Genomic DNA, 15,000 nt, shown 5'->3' with positions numbered 1-15,000 from the left:
TTATTCATAGTTTATTTGCTATTCCCTTGCTTTCTTTCCCAGATAAAGCCCTTGGGCTTATAGCATTCTGCTTTTCCAGCTGGGAATATAAATTGGCTAATAATAATAACAATAATTCATGGGCAATTCATGTAAAAAAAAAATTTAAGAATTGACCAGTAAGGAAACATGGCAGTGGTTGCAGAGAGAACTTGAGAAAAAAATGATCAGGCTGGTATATTAAACAGATGTCACTCTGGTCGAAAAAAGAAACATTACTCCCAGAAGTCGCAGTACCATGGGACTCAGAAGTGGAAGATAAAGGGAGAGAGAAAATAGAAAAGTATCAAGGCTTACGAATTGAATTAAGAAGGCTATGGAATATGCAAATAGAAGTGGTGTCAATAATTATAGGAACACTTGGGACCATAACTAAGCCATTGGAAAGGAAGCCTGAGATGTGGAGCCGATGCTCTAAAGAGCGTGCTACTTGAAACAGTACATATCGTGAAGAAAATTATGGATTATTAAGGAAGCTGTATACAACCCAGAACTCCACACAATAAACTAACTGTCTCTGGAAACTGAAATAATAATAATAATAATAATAATAATAATAATAATAATAATAATATATAAGTAGTAGTAATAATAATAAAGAAAAAAATAATAATAATAATAATAATAATAATGATCTTGTTTGAGGAATAACCAACATTGAAACAAATGATGATATTCAAAACATGTCTTTTCATTCTGCGTTGCGACCCCTCGAACATGTGCATGTACAGTAGGCCTACTGAACGTGCTTGTGGTGACTGAGTCACTCCGTCTTTGTCTTATTTTTATCGCTTCCAAACAGATTTGGAAGACGCGTCTAAGTTCATAGGTGTTGCTGGTAACAGATCACGCCTGATACAGTCTCTTTTGAGAACCGTATCTTTGTTTGCAACCAGCGACTATCACCCGAAATCACCCAAGAGCTGAAAGTCGCCACTCACCATTAAATTTTCCTCTCGTCTTACGATCTACAATTCCCTTCCATAGAAGTGTCTCTGGGAGGTAAAATAATGGGAATATTGCTCTTTTGTCCAGAGGCTGGGACTGGTTTAAAGGGAAAAATAGATTGATAATCATGGAGGGTTACAATATACGTAAATCATAAACTAAGTAATAGTAGCCTTCTATATTAGAACTGGATATCAAAAAGGCTGGGTAAGGAAATAGATTTCCTAAACAAAGTCTGTCCCTTACAATGAATGGTGCAGTTTTGATTTCTCAATCTCAGAAGTTAACCAATGTCCGGAAGTAGTGTAGGTTACTGGTTGTCTTATATCGACGACGTTACAGTGACGTGTCCGTGAATGCAATTATTACCAACTCGTAATTCAAACAGCCCTCTTCTAATAGAAGTTTTCCCTTCAGATGTGGAGCCTACAAGTCAAAACAGTATCAGTGACACGAACAGGAGTCTTGTACTCAATGACCTTTATATCATCCAAAGAAATTTGCGAGACTTCGATTATGTGTATGAGCACAGTTATACTTGCGTAATGCGTCATTAGAGTAAAATGATTGTTGAGTTAATTTTGAATGTATATTATTACTATATGAATATGCAAGAGCTTGTAGATACCATGGATACGTACGAAATTAATTTGAAAGGCAACAAATACACAAAGTGAGCTTAAGAGGAGTGCACTAAAATAGTGTTCATCACAACATTGCTATTTTAGGGACAGGAGGTTGAAAACACGTCAACTACACGTAGCTTACAATGTACTGTTAACTTGGAAATTGATACCATCATCGGTGGAGGTCAATGACTTCCTATTACAAATGTTTCATGTGCGTAGACCTATAGGCTACGTATGGAAATGTGAAAGTGTGATCGCAAGTAGGTGCTCTATGAATGGTGAAGTGCGCTATGTTTTATCTATAATCTTAAGTGGTTGTGAACGATTATGTCAATATTAAGGCCTGCTATGTAGCTTATAATTATGCGCAGGCATATGCCATGCATAAAGATAAAGTTTGTAGTATATGTATATGTGTGTATTTGAACTGTTTGTTCTAGTTCTAAAAGTTTTAATGCAATTGTACTAGTCGTGAAAAAACCTAAGGGGAAATGCGTAACTGTATTGCACAGTAATTGTTCACGGTCATTATTGTAGTTTTACTATTGCGATTTATATTACCGCTCAGGTATGTAAAGTTAGCTATTATGGCTTGAGCTAGAAAGGAGACAATGCAAGTGCAGTAATAAAAAGAGACACGAAGCCCCTTTCAAAATGTTGGCATTTCTTCTTCTTCTCCCTCCCCGAACACAGCAGATATATAGCAGAAGTCATTTGCTTTTCCTCGTCCTTGAAAAAAAAAGAAAAAAAAAAAAACAGAGAAATGAAAGAAGCAGAGGAAATTGAAATAGTTTACTTGCAAATAGCACAATGACTGCATAGTTAAGTGGATAGATAATTATGAACAAACATTTTTTATGCTTTATTCACTCCGGCTTTAATCCTTTTGTCTTTTATCCTCTTCCTGATTTTATTTCATTTTTATTTTGCATTTTCAGACAACAATGAAGGGTCTTGTTTAGCAAATATGAACGACCAAGTGAGTAGCAAATACCTAGAGCAATAAAAAAATATAAATAGTAATAAAGAAGTGCAAATAAACGAATGGATAGGTAAACAAATGAAATAAACAGAAATAAACAGAGAAAAGAAATCAGTTAAAAGGAAGAGAAAGAAACTCAACCAGGAAATTACCTGCATAACTTTCCCCGGCCACTGAAAACAATGCCGGGACGAGACGGTCACACGAAACAAATTGCACTCTTGTTAGTTTTCCGTTGACAAAAAAAAAAAAAATAAATAAATAAATAAATAGATAAATAAATTAATAAAAAAAAAGGGGGGGGAAGGAAAGTACGAGGAGAGGAAATATGTTATAAAGCCAATGAAATAGCCCGAAAGCAGTGAGTTTCGAGACAATAGTTTCTCATTTCTCCATAAAATTTTTTAATCATAAATACCTTTTAAACATTTTTGGAGAAGCCGCGCAAGAGAGGGATGTGTGGAAGGACATTGTTCAGTGCCACTTATGTTTTTAGCTCGTCTTCCTTTTTTGCAGCTCAGGCATCAGTATGTGCAGTTGCTTTATAGCCCATAAGGACCTTGTTGCAATTGTCACAAAAAACAGACAAAAAAACTTATATGGATCGAATGAAGTATTACGACTCCTAAATGAAAAGTTCGCCCCTCTTTTCATGGGTTTGCTTCAAGAGGAAAAGCCCGCATTAGCACGTGATAGTGGCTCCGTCACACATTTGCAATTCAAAGGTGCACATGTCTTAATGCTTGGTTTTAGCACTCATTGTCATCATTCTCGCGTTTAGGGCCACTAAAGAATTTTTTTTAGTTAATTATGACACCATGGCATAATGTTCCATTAACCATTGTAACGATATTGCACATTTCAAGATGAACTTTCATATATCCGTAATCATATGAACATTATGCTGATGATAAGGTCACGCACACAATTGGTGGTTGTGACAGGATGACATAGAGCGTAAACACATGTAAAATTATAATAATTTAATTGCGTTGTAGTCACATCACATAGCGAGATGTGTAACGGCATTGTAACTGTGTCATGTACATGGCTTCAACCATATAAATTCTGGGTGGACTTAGCACTGATCATACTCATTCCAGTCAAAGATATACGAAGATCTACCTGTTTAAACCACATTAGTCTACCACTCCCATCATATGCTGTATTTTAAAAGTTAAGCACAGGCCACATTGCAACCAACAGAGCACACTGAGTGTACTGACCACATAACCATAGTGATTTATGGCTCACTATGTAATGGATGACACATGTTGCAATTGGAAATTACTATCTGCACAATCTAATTACAACAGGTGGTAATGTGTCAATGCCGTTGCATCAGTAGCGATGTCATTTTATCAATGGCTACTCCATTATGTCAGTGTTGCAGAGTGTTTAATGACATGACTGTTTTATGTTTTAAACTGTTAAAACATCTGCCATCACTTGGTGAACGTCATCATACTTGGTAATGCCATAATGATTCATGGTGATTGACAGTGATTTTGTCATAATCACAGCATAATGGGGTTTAAATAGCAAAATTTCAGTAGTTACACATTGCCTGTCCTTAAATCACAAAGGTGTGGTAAAGGCATTAGCTTAAACTAAGCCCAACCTCATCTTTTTTTCTCTAACTCCTTTTCTGTTTCGTGTGTGTTAATGAAATGAATTCTATAGGGCTGTACAGTACGTCTCCCATTCCTGGTGATTTTCTCACCTCACAGAGTGGCGAAAAGGCTAGTTTCTCGACTTCTAAGGTACTTGCTAGAGTGAAACAAATGATACTTGCATTGTTAATTACATTAGAGAGCTAGGCACAGGTCCTAATAACACCCTAATCAGTCAACAGGAATTCTCGAAGTGTTCTCCTAATACTAAACCCCAGATGATGCATTCAAAGATTGAGTTTAAAAAAGTATTGTTGTTCCTAATTCCTGTGTGCAGGAAGATTTGGGTAAGGATTAGTTTTTAAGACAAGTCTTGGAAAACAAAGTTATTGTTATTGTTGAGTGTTTTGGTACTAATCTGTTTAGGGTGGGATTTGTTGCTAGCCCCAAGTATTAGTCCTTGCATAGTGAATAGTTCGGTTCATGCTGTTGCAGATAATGCAATGGGCGCTAAGCTTCCTGGTGTATTTAAGGAGGAACTAGAAACTTTCCGAGAAACGAGTTTCTTTTGATTTGGTGGAGTCTGTATCACATAAGTATTTGGAGGTTTATAATGTCCCTTATACTATGCATTCTAAAGTTGACGTAGCTTTAGATAAATTGTTGGAGCAAGGTATAATTAAGCCTGAGGCACACTTTAATTTAGCTGCATCAATTATGCCAGTACTAAAAAGTCATGGTACGGTACCATACATATTTGTGGTGGTTATCAATAAATCATTAACCAAGTTATTAATGTTACAGCATACCCTGTACCTAGAATTGGTAGCCTTTTGCTACTTTTCTAAGCTAGACATGACTAATGCTTATAATCAGATATTGTTCAGTCCTGAGTCTCATCCCTTGTCTACTATACATACACTATGTTTTTTCTAGTACAACCATTTTTTTTTTTTTTTATACAGTATAGCTAGTACTCCATGAATATTGCAGTGAGCCATAGAGGATTTGTCAAGGTATTCCAGGCATGTGTTTATTTTTCATGATGACATTCAGTGTCGGGTTCAAACTCATGTGAACACATAAAGTGTCTATGGGATGTTTTAGGAAGATTCAAGAAGGTTGGACTCAGATTGCATCTCACATTGTTTTTGTCCGTTGATAGAGTACAATATTTGAAATATACTATTGGTTTGGTATGGTTAAAGCACACTAAAGAGATGCTTGATGTTATGATAAATGTTCCTGAACCTAAAGACATCACATAGTTGCGAAGATGTCATGGTATCTTAAATTTCTACAGGAAATTTTAAGTGAACGTGGCTGTTGTTCTTGAATCTATAAATGATCTTTTGAGAAAAGATGTGCAATACAAGTGGAATGTTAAGCGTAATCCTGTTTTCTAGGAATCTAAGTGTTTTACTAGATTCTTGTTTAATTCATGCTGACAGTACTAAGTATGTATGGATGGTGCAGTTTTTTGTTAGAAGAAAGATGTTGATGAGTTGTCAGTTATGTTTGCATATTAACACTAAATAAAACTGAGCACAGTTATTCGCCAACTGAGAAGGAAGTGTTTGTGCTCCTTTTTGCACTTAGGAAATTTCTTTATGGAGTAATGATTTTTCTCTAATTTTCAACCAAAAATCTCTGTTTGGTCTGCTCAACTCTAATGAACATATTCCTGAAATAGTTTATGGTAGAATCCAGAGGCAGAATTTGATGCTAAAAGCCTATATGTTTAGTTATATTATCGCTTGGGTAAAACTTTGCTTACGGCTTATGCTTTAAGCTGATTTCTTTCTAGCTGTTGGCCCTAAGTGTGTTCCTATTGTTTGCATAGTAGATTCAGTTGGTAAACACGCTGGGTACAACTCCAGTGACTGCTAATGGCATTAGTAAATGGTTGGTTAAGGGTCCTGTGTTGCTAAAGTGCTATATTTTCAAGAATTTGGTTACACTGAGTCCCTTGACGAAGAGTTGGAGTCAATCTTTCACAATAAAGAGGAATTGATCAGTCAATAAGGTTGTATCCCATGGGGATGCAGGGTGATTATTCCCTCTCACAGGAGTAAGAGTATGCTTAAAAAGTTGCACCAAGAGCATTTAGGCCGTACTAAAATGAAGCAGCTAGCTTATAGCTACATCTGGTGTCCTCGGTTTAATTGTAACACGAAGTAGATGTCAGCAGGATACTCAGTTTGTGTCGAATAGAAAGTGTCTTGAAATCTACGGGATTAGCCTGAAAAACCACAGGTGCGATTGGAAGCAGATTATGCAAGTCCAGTGATGGGTACACATTTTCTAGTATTAACATATGTTAATTTTAAGTGTATTGAAGTGTTGCCCTACAAAATCAAGAGATCTTTTGTTACCCTTAACTTAATTAGACAAATATTTTCCCATTTTCGTTTACCTTTGACTTTGGTATTGGACAATGGTCCAAATTTTGTGTCTAAGGAGTTCGAACTATTCTTAGAGAAGATTTGACTTTGTCACATCACTTCTGCACCTTATCAGCATGGTACTAATGACCAGTTGAGAATACTGTCAAAACTATTAGGACTTTTCAGAAACACCGCTCTGAAGAAGATTGAAAAACAATGCTACATAAATTTTTATTACAGTACAGAGTAACACCTCACTCTACTATGGGTGTGTCTCCAGCGGAGTTTAAATTTGGTAGGAAGTAGAATAAGCAAGAGACACAAAAAAGATAGCTAAGACACTACTATTACTTAAGATCTCCAGCTACAGCCTGAGTGGCCAGTTATGGTACGAAATTATTCCACAGTTTTAAAAAATCGTATGGTTCCTGCAAAGGTGTGTCAACAAATTATGCTAGTATCCTACAAATCAAAAATAAAGGGTACAATTATGGTGGGACATCATCAAGATCTGATTTTAAAATGTTTATCCAATGCTATTCCGTCCACCCTGACTAAGAGTTTTTCAACTACTTGCCGCAGTCAGATTGCTCACCCACCTATTGTGCCTGAAAATAAGGATGAAGCTGACGATGATTATGGAATTGAAGTGCCATTCAAACAAGCTCCTCTTGTACACTGCTATGCTAGAATAGTCAAGCTTCCTGATCCGATTGATTTGTAGGGGGAGGGTTGCAATGGACAAATGGAGTAGTAATTGCTGTACATATTTGTATATATAATGTGACAGTCTTATTTTGATCTTATTATCATGAGTTAGAATTGATACTATTATTTGAGTATAAGCAACATTCCTCATTGTGTTCGATTATTTTATCATTCTTTTAGTGGAAATAATGAGTGTTTGGATAGCATAATTACAATACGAGAGTGGGGAGCATAATAATTTGGCGGGACAGAGAAACTCCAAAGCACTAGGCAACAATGGCTAAATATCAAATCATATTTCTTACTAACATATTCTTTATTACTACCTACTATCACAGCATGTATTCTTTGACGTGAACTGAGGTGTATTAAGTAAATACCCTAATTATATTTGACGCCTTTATGACGATTATCCCCTGCATATTGGCAGACTAGTAACCCTACACAGTGGTCTTCTGAAACCTTGTATATGACCACTTATGGACACATAGTTAATTATCATACCTATGAATTGACTAAGTGCTCACATTTAGCCACATCATTGCAGTGTGCTAAATAAACCTGGGTTTTTAATTCCTTAAGGATAGAGCAAAATGAGAGACCAAAGAAAGGATATGAGAGTAGGTGCAAAGCTGGGGTATAAGAAAATTGGTCATGATTAAAGTTTGGAGTAGGTGATGGCTACTTTTGATATCATTAATTAGAGATTGTGAAGAAAAATTGGTAAGATTAGATAGAACGATCTGGAAAGATTATGCAAAACGAGGAAGTTGGAAATAAATTTCAGAATAAGATCACAATGTTAAATAAAATAAAGAATCTGGACGAAATAGTGCAGAAATGATGGATAGGAAATGAAAGTAGGGAATTCTTAAAGATATTTGGAAGTGAGGAATGAATGATGCTAGAATGAGAGAAATAATGAATAACAAAAAAGATGATTTAAGGAAGGCCATAATAAGTTTACTCTCTGTAATATGTAAAATGTTCACAGAAATCAAATTAGGCTGAATAGTAAGACAGCTAGGCTTTAATCACCCAAGAGAGCATGCAGGATTTAAAAGCAGGTATTTATCAACTGACCATATCCACTATGTATGGCATTCTTAGACTATGAGAAAGCTTTTGATTCTATTAAGGGGCCTAGCCGGTATGCCAATATATAGGGTTATATGACGAAAAACGCAGAACCCTGAAAAAATTCACTGAGCTTCGTATGACAATGGAGAATATGTATACGTAATATTTTGTAAAAATTCCTCTTACTTTCATAATTACAGGTTAATTAGTCAAAGTAACTCAATAAGCCAAAAATATTGATCCCTACAAGAAATTCCCGTATTTCTTTTGTTATCGTAAATTTTGATAATTGTTATATTTTAATTTAAAAGAAATTATAAGCAATGACATCTGTTTATATTCCATGAGTCAAAAGACAGGTGTAATTATAATTACACCCCTCAGTGCTAGCACAAATCCCAGAGAGAATATACGTCTGAGTTTGACCTCTAATATTTGCTAACTTTTACGTCTATTTTTCTTGGTTTCAACACGAATTTCATCATTTCAAAGTGGAAAAGGCAATTTCAACATATCGCTAACATAAGGAAGAAGTGGGAAATATAGACGATATTAGCAGTGTTAGTGAAGGAGAGAGTGTTGTGGATGAACGAGCAACCAGGAGCCTAAAGAAGCAAGATATTGAGCAAAGGGATCTTCATTTATTATTAGATTATGATGAATAACATTGTTTTGGTTTATTATTATCCAAAAATGAACCAAAAAGTCATAATAATCATGATTCATTAATACTCTCTTTGTAAAAATAATAAAAAAAAACTTTGAACGCCTGCATCTCAAAACTTTACTTATTGACCTTCAAATTCTATTTTTTTCCTTAGTTTTAAAGATATAGCATTGAAATTTGGTATATAACTTAAAGATATTATAAAACAATCTAATAGAGCGTTTTATCCAATTTTTTTTTTGATGTTTTTCTTACTTTTTTTTCCTGTGATTTATAGTGTTTTTTTTTTTTACCATAAAGAAAAAATTCAAATCTAGCAAAAGAATTTCAGAAAAAAAATATATTTTATTGGAGGTCTACATCTGGTCTATGTAGGCTAGTAATCCCAGGTCTTAATATTGAGTATCCAGGGAGGAAATATAATTTGAAAAACATTAATTTCCAGGATAAATTACCCTGGCGTCGCAAAACCAAAGGTCACAGGCAAAACTCCTATGCAGTTTGGAGATGTCCTAAGTCCCCCTATTAAGTGGTATGAATGTCAAAGTACTGTCCTTGAAAAACGGCATCAGCTGGCCATACCCCTCAAAAACATTAGCAGTAATGAAAGCCCTTTAAAAGCGAGGAATAGATGAATCTCATGTTAGAATGCTTGAAGATATCTATAAGGGAAGTATAACAATCTTAAAACTACATAAAGACTGAATAAATTTTGATTGAGAGAGGAGTTAGGCATGGAGACTTCGTCTCTCCTAAATTATTCACAGCATGCCTAGAAAAAGTTTATAAAAATTTTGATTGACAAAATGTAGGAATTAACATTAATGGGGAATACCTTAACAACTTAAGATTTGCAGACGACTTACTTCTTTTTAGTGAATCGTGGGAGGAGTTGGAAAAGATGATTGAGGATAGAGAAAGAAGAAATGTATGGATGCAAATGAATATTTTTAGTAAAAAGGCAGATGGATAAATTTGTAAAATTTTTTAATGAATATACATACATAGGACAGACAGTAAGGGTTTCCCCAGGACATAAGACCAGAATTAATATAAGGATAGGCATGGAATATATAGATTTTGATTAACAAATCAGATTAGGAAAACTAAAATGACACTTCCTCTAGAAAGAAAAGTATTTAATTAGATAATCTTACTAAAATAAGGTTATACATTAGCAACTTGGAGCCATACTAAACTCTTAGGACATAAGCTAGTTACAACTCAAAGAACTATGGAAAGAATAATGATGAGAATAACGCTAAAAGAGGAGGAAAAAGACCAACATGGATATGGAAGTAAACTAAGGCAGAAGATATTCAAACAACATGTAAGGAATAGAAAAGGACATGGACAGTACACAAAATGTGAATGAGAGATAATAGCCACAGGAAGAATAACAATATGAGTCCACAGTGGTTGCCACCGAAGCCGGAAAAGGATGAGGAGACGATTGACGAGTTAGGAGAACTTGCAGGTATAGATTAGTATAGATAGACCCTAAATAAAAGCGAGTAGAAATGTCTGACGCGTCCTGCAGAGGACTAGCAACAGCAGATGATGATGATGAAATGGTATATACAAGAGGTTTGGAGTAGCAATAGGGGTGACAAGGGGGAAATGTAGAAGGGATTGTTGAGTGACCTCTTCTGTGTAGATAAAAAGTGTGAACTTTGACTGCTAATATAAAGCTTTTGCGGAGATTTTTTTTAATAAGTACATGTAGTAAAAATATCGAAATAAGGGAATATGAGATCCAAAAGTAGTAATAGGTCAGGAGGAGGATATTGGATCAGAATGTTGCTTGTAGTTATGAATATAGAACAGAGGGAAAGGATTAGGGAAAATAATGCAGGCTTTAGAATTGCTGGGAATAAAGATTAGTAAATACCTAAAACGTGTTGGATTCATGATGGGGACAAAGCAGCAATTCAAAATGGACTGAAAAACTCATAAGTTGCATGAAAATTAATATTCTGCTTATGAAAATTCTATGAATATATATATATATATATATATATATATATATATATATATATATACATACATATATAATATATATATATATATATATATATATATATATATATATATATATATATATATATTCTTCATATAACTATATATATATATATATATATATATATATATATATATATATATATATATATATATTCTTCATATAACTATATATATATATATATATATATATATATATATATATATATATTCTTCATATAACTATATATATATATATATATATATATATATATATTCTTCATATAACTATATATATATATATATATATATATATATATATATATATATATATATATATATATATATATATTCTTACAAAACTGGTCTAGTGTAGTTTATATACAATAGTTTATTCACGATTTATTTATGTATTTCCCATTTGTGCATTGAAAAGATGAATAACTAGCTCTTAAGATAATCTCCTCTCGTGTAGACGTAAGTTTATTATGTAAATTATCTAAGACTTGCGTTGTTAATTTCATTGTATTCCTTATTCAAGTCAGTATATGTAAATTGACGTTATTTTTAAGAATCAACTTTTCATTTCACATATTTTTGTTACGAAGTCTTATGTAACTGTTTGAGAGTGTTATGTGATCATACATGATAGGAACTATAACTTATGTAATGTTCTTTTATATTTCTATGAGGTATTGCAATATGATTGAGATAAAATATGCAATATCTTTGGGTACCATGTGTTTTGGAATTTTTGCAAAAAACCTAGTGGTAGGATGTTATCTTTTTTTTATTTCGCGGTCAAAGGGTGGGCTGAGCTAGCTGATTGAGAGAGTTCGTCTCTCTGTTGCGTGAATAAGCGTTCGAGAGAGCAATACTTGGTAAGTCTGATGACTATGCCCGCCCCCCAACGTTTCCCTGATCTCTGGGAAGTTTCTGGAAGTAGCTAAGTTATATATATATAAGGCGACACCAGGGTTAAATAGATAGATAGAGATTTCCAGCCTTAAGACAGCCATCTTCCCCTCTCTCTCAGCTCAGAGTATTGTTTTACAAGTTTTCAGTACCTATAGTGTGTCTTCTTCCAAGTGATTGTGTGCCCCCACATATATAGTGTGTATTGAGTACTTAGCAAAATTCTCTTAAAGTTTTTGTACATGGCCTTGTAGGAAGGTTAGGTATCTTTATTGTGATCTGGTTATCTATTTTCATAAAGTGTCAACCTGAAATATTGTATTCAGATTTAATTTTAACCCTGGATAGGTACGGTCCTCGGACACCCCTTTAAGGGTATACTCGGACGCGAACGACCCCGACGCCAAAAAAAATTCTTGAAAAATCAGTTTTTGCAGTAACCTCCTTTTTTCTTTTGCCAAAAAAAACTTCAATGAATGCTTAAAACAACTGTATAGATAAATACTACTCATCTGCAGAAAAACTATTTATTATAAATATTTTAAAAAATTAAGTAGAAAAAAAAAAAGACCTGACATAAAAATTCATAAAAAAAAAGTTTATACATATATACACAAATCCTTTTAGGAATTGATTCTTGAATGTTTAGGACACATCTTGATGTATTTTGGATGAAGTCAGACCCATGGAGGTGAAGATCTGAAATGAGAAAAAAAGGGTAACTTTTTTTGGCCAAAAAAATTTGTCCAAATTTCATGAATTTTTTTGGGTACCCAAATGAAATAGGAAGTGGCTAATTTTTTTAGGGAATAAACATATGTTATCCTAAAATAGAAATATGTAAAAAAATCTTCATTATTTTGTAAATTACATTTATATCAGGGGCCATATCTAAAGGTAATTTTTTGAGTACTTAGAAATTCCGTAAAAAAATACATATATTTAATATATAATATGATATTTATGCAGGTAAAAATATACCAAAATATCACAAATTCTATAGGGAACAAGAATATATATAGATAGGGCAGCTTACGCTTCGGATATGTCCACAAAATGGCCGCCAACCACACTGACTCAGACTCCCTAATCTGCCACTTGAAATGTAGGAAGGGTATGTCAATTTCAAGGTGTTATTTACTAATCTAATTATTATTGGATATGCATAAAAATTGTATGGTGGGTTGCTGGATAATTGTCGATTATTTTACGACTATAAAATTAAAATTCTGACCCAAAAAAATTTTTTTGAAGGGAAATAAAATCGAAAAAAAAAATGTATAACAATATTTTAGCTAAAAAAATTTGATGATATTCAATCAAAAAAAAAGTAAACAAAATTTTCCGACAAATAAACATCTAGAGGAATCATTACTCTGTGATAGTTCCTTAGTAAGTAGTAATTTTGAAAGAATTGGGAAAAAACGAAAAAATGGCAATCACCGGAAAATCGAACACATACCTATATATACGCCATATCTGGCTAAAAAAAAGATAGGCATGGGTAGCCAGATCATCTAGAAACACTTTCCAACACTATAAAAATATAAGTTTTGCGACACTACTTGCCAATTCCTTACGGTAACATGACTAAGCAAAAAAATGCAAAACAAATAAAAAGGGGCACTCGAGGAAAAATGGCTAACATTCTAATATACGGCATTTCAGAAAAAAAAAAATTCAGCCACGTGCTAGGCAAACCATCAAGGCACATTTTCCGACAAATAAACATCTAAATGAATAATTACTCTGTGATAGTTCCTTAGTACGTAGTAATTTTGAAAGAAATGGGAAAAAACGAAAAAATGGCAATCACAGGAAAATCGAACACATACCTATATATACGCCATATCTGGCTAAAAAAAGAAGATAGGCATGGGTAGCCAGATCATCTAGAAACACTTTCCAACACTATAAAATTATAAGTTTTGCGACACTACTTGCCAATTCCTTACGGTAACATGACTAAGCAAAAAAATGCAAAACAAATAAAAAGGGGCACTCGTGGAAAAATGGCCATTCTAATATACGGCATTTCAGAAAAAAAAAATTTCAGCCACGTGCTAGGCAAACCATCAAGGCATATTTTCCGACAAATAAACATATAAATGAAATATTACTCTGTGATAGTTCCTTAGTACGTAGTAATTTTGAAAGAAATGGGAAAAAACGAAAAAATGGCAATCACAGGAAAATCGAACACATACTTATATATACGCCATATCTGGCTAAAAAAAAAATAGGCATGGGTAGCCAGATCATCTAGAAACACTTTCCAACACTATAAAAATATAAGTTTTGCGACACTACTTGCCAATTCCTTACGGTAACATGACTAAGCAAAAAAATGCAAAACAAATAATAAGGGGCACTCGCGGAAAAATGCCCAACATTCTAATATACGGCATCTCAGATAAAAAAAAAGACATGCACGTGTTAGCCCAACCATCAAGGCACACTTTCTAACACATAAACATGAAAAAAAAATCAATAATATACGGCAATTCCTTACTACGTAGTAAATTTTTACAAATATTGAAAAAAAACAGAAATTGGCAACCGCAGTTAAATACCCAATATACCAATAACTACGTCGTATCTGACAAAAACAAAATCACACATGGGTAGCCAGATCATCTAGACACACTTTCCAACACTAAAAAAGCAAAAGTTTTACGACACTATTTCGCAATATCTTACGGAAAAATGACTTGGCAAAAAAATGAAAAAAAATGAAAAAGGGACACTCGCGGTAAAATGCCCGACATTCTAATATACGACATCTCAGATAAAAAAAAAGACATGCACGTGTTAGCCCAACCATCAAGGCACACTTTCTAACACATAAACATGAAAAAAAAATGAATAATATACGGCAATTCCTTACTACGTAGTAATTTTTACAAATATTGAAAAAAAAACAGAAATTGGTAACCGCAGTTAAATACCCAATATACCAATAACTACGTCGTATCTGACAAAAACAAAGTCATGCATGGGTAGCCAGATCATCTAGACACACTTTCCAACACTA

Source organism: Palaemon carinicauda, chromosome 24, assembly GCF_036898095.1.
Source record: "Palaemon carinicauda isolate YSFRI2023 chromosome 24, ASM3689809v2, whole genome shotgun sequence".
NCBI lineage: Eukaryota > Metazoa > Arthropoda > Malacostraca > Decapoda > Palaemonidae > Palaemon > Palaemon carinicauda.
The sequence above is the reverse complement of the archived record's forward strand: the minus strand, read 5'-3'. Positions refer to the sequence as shown.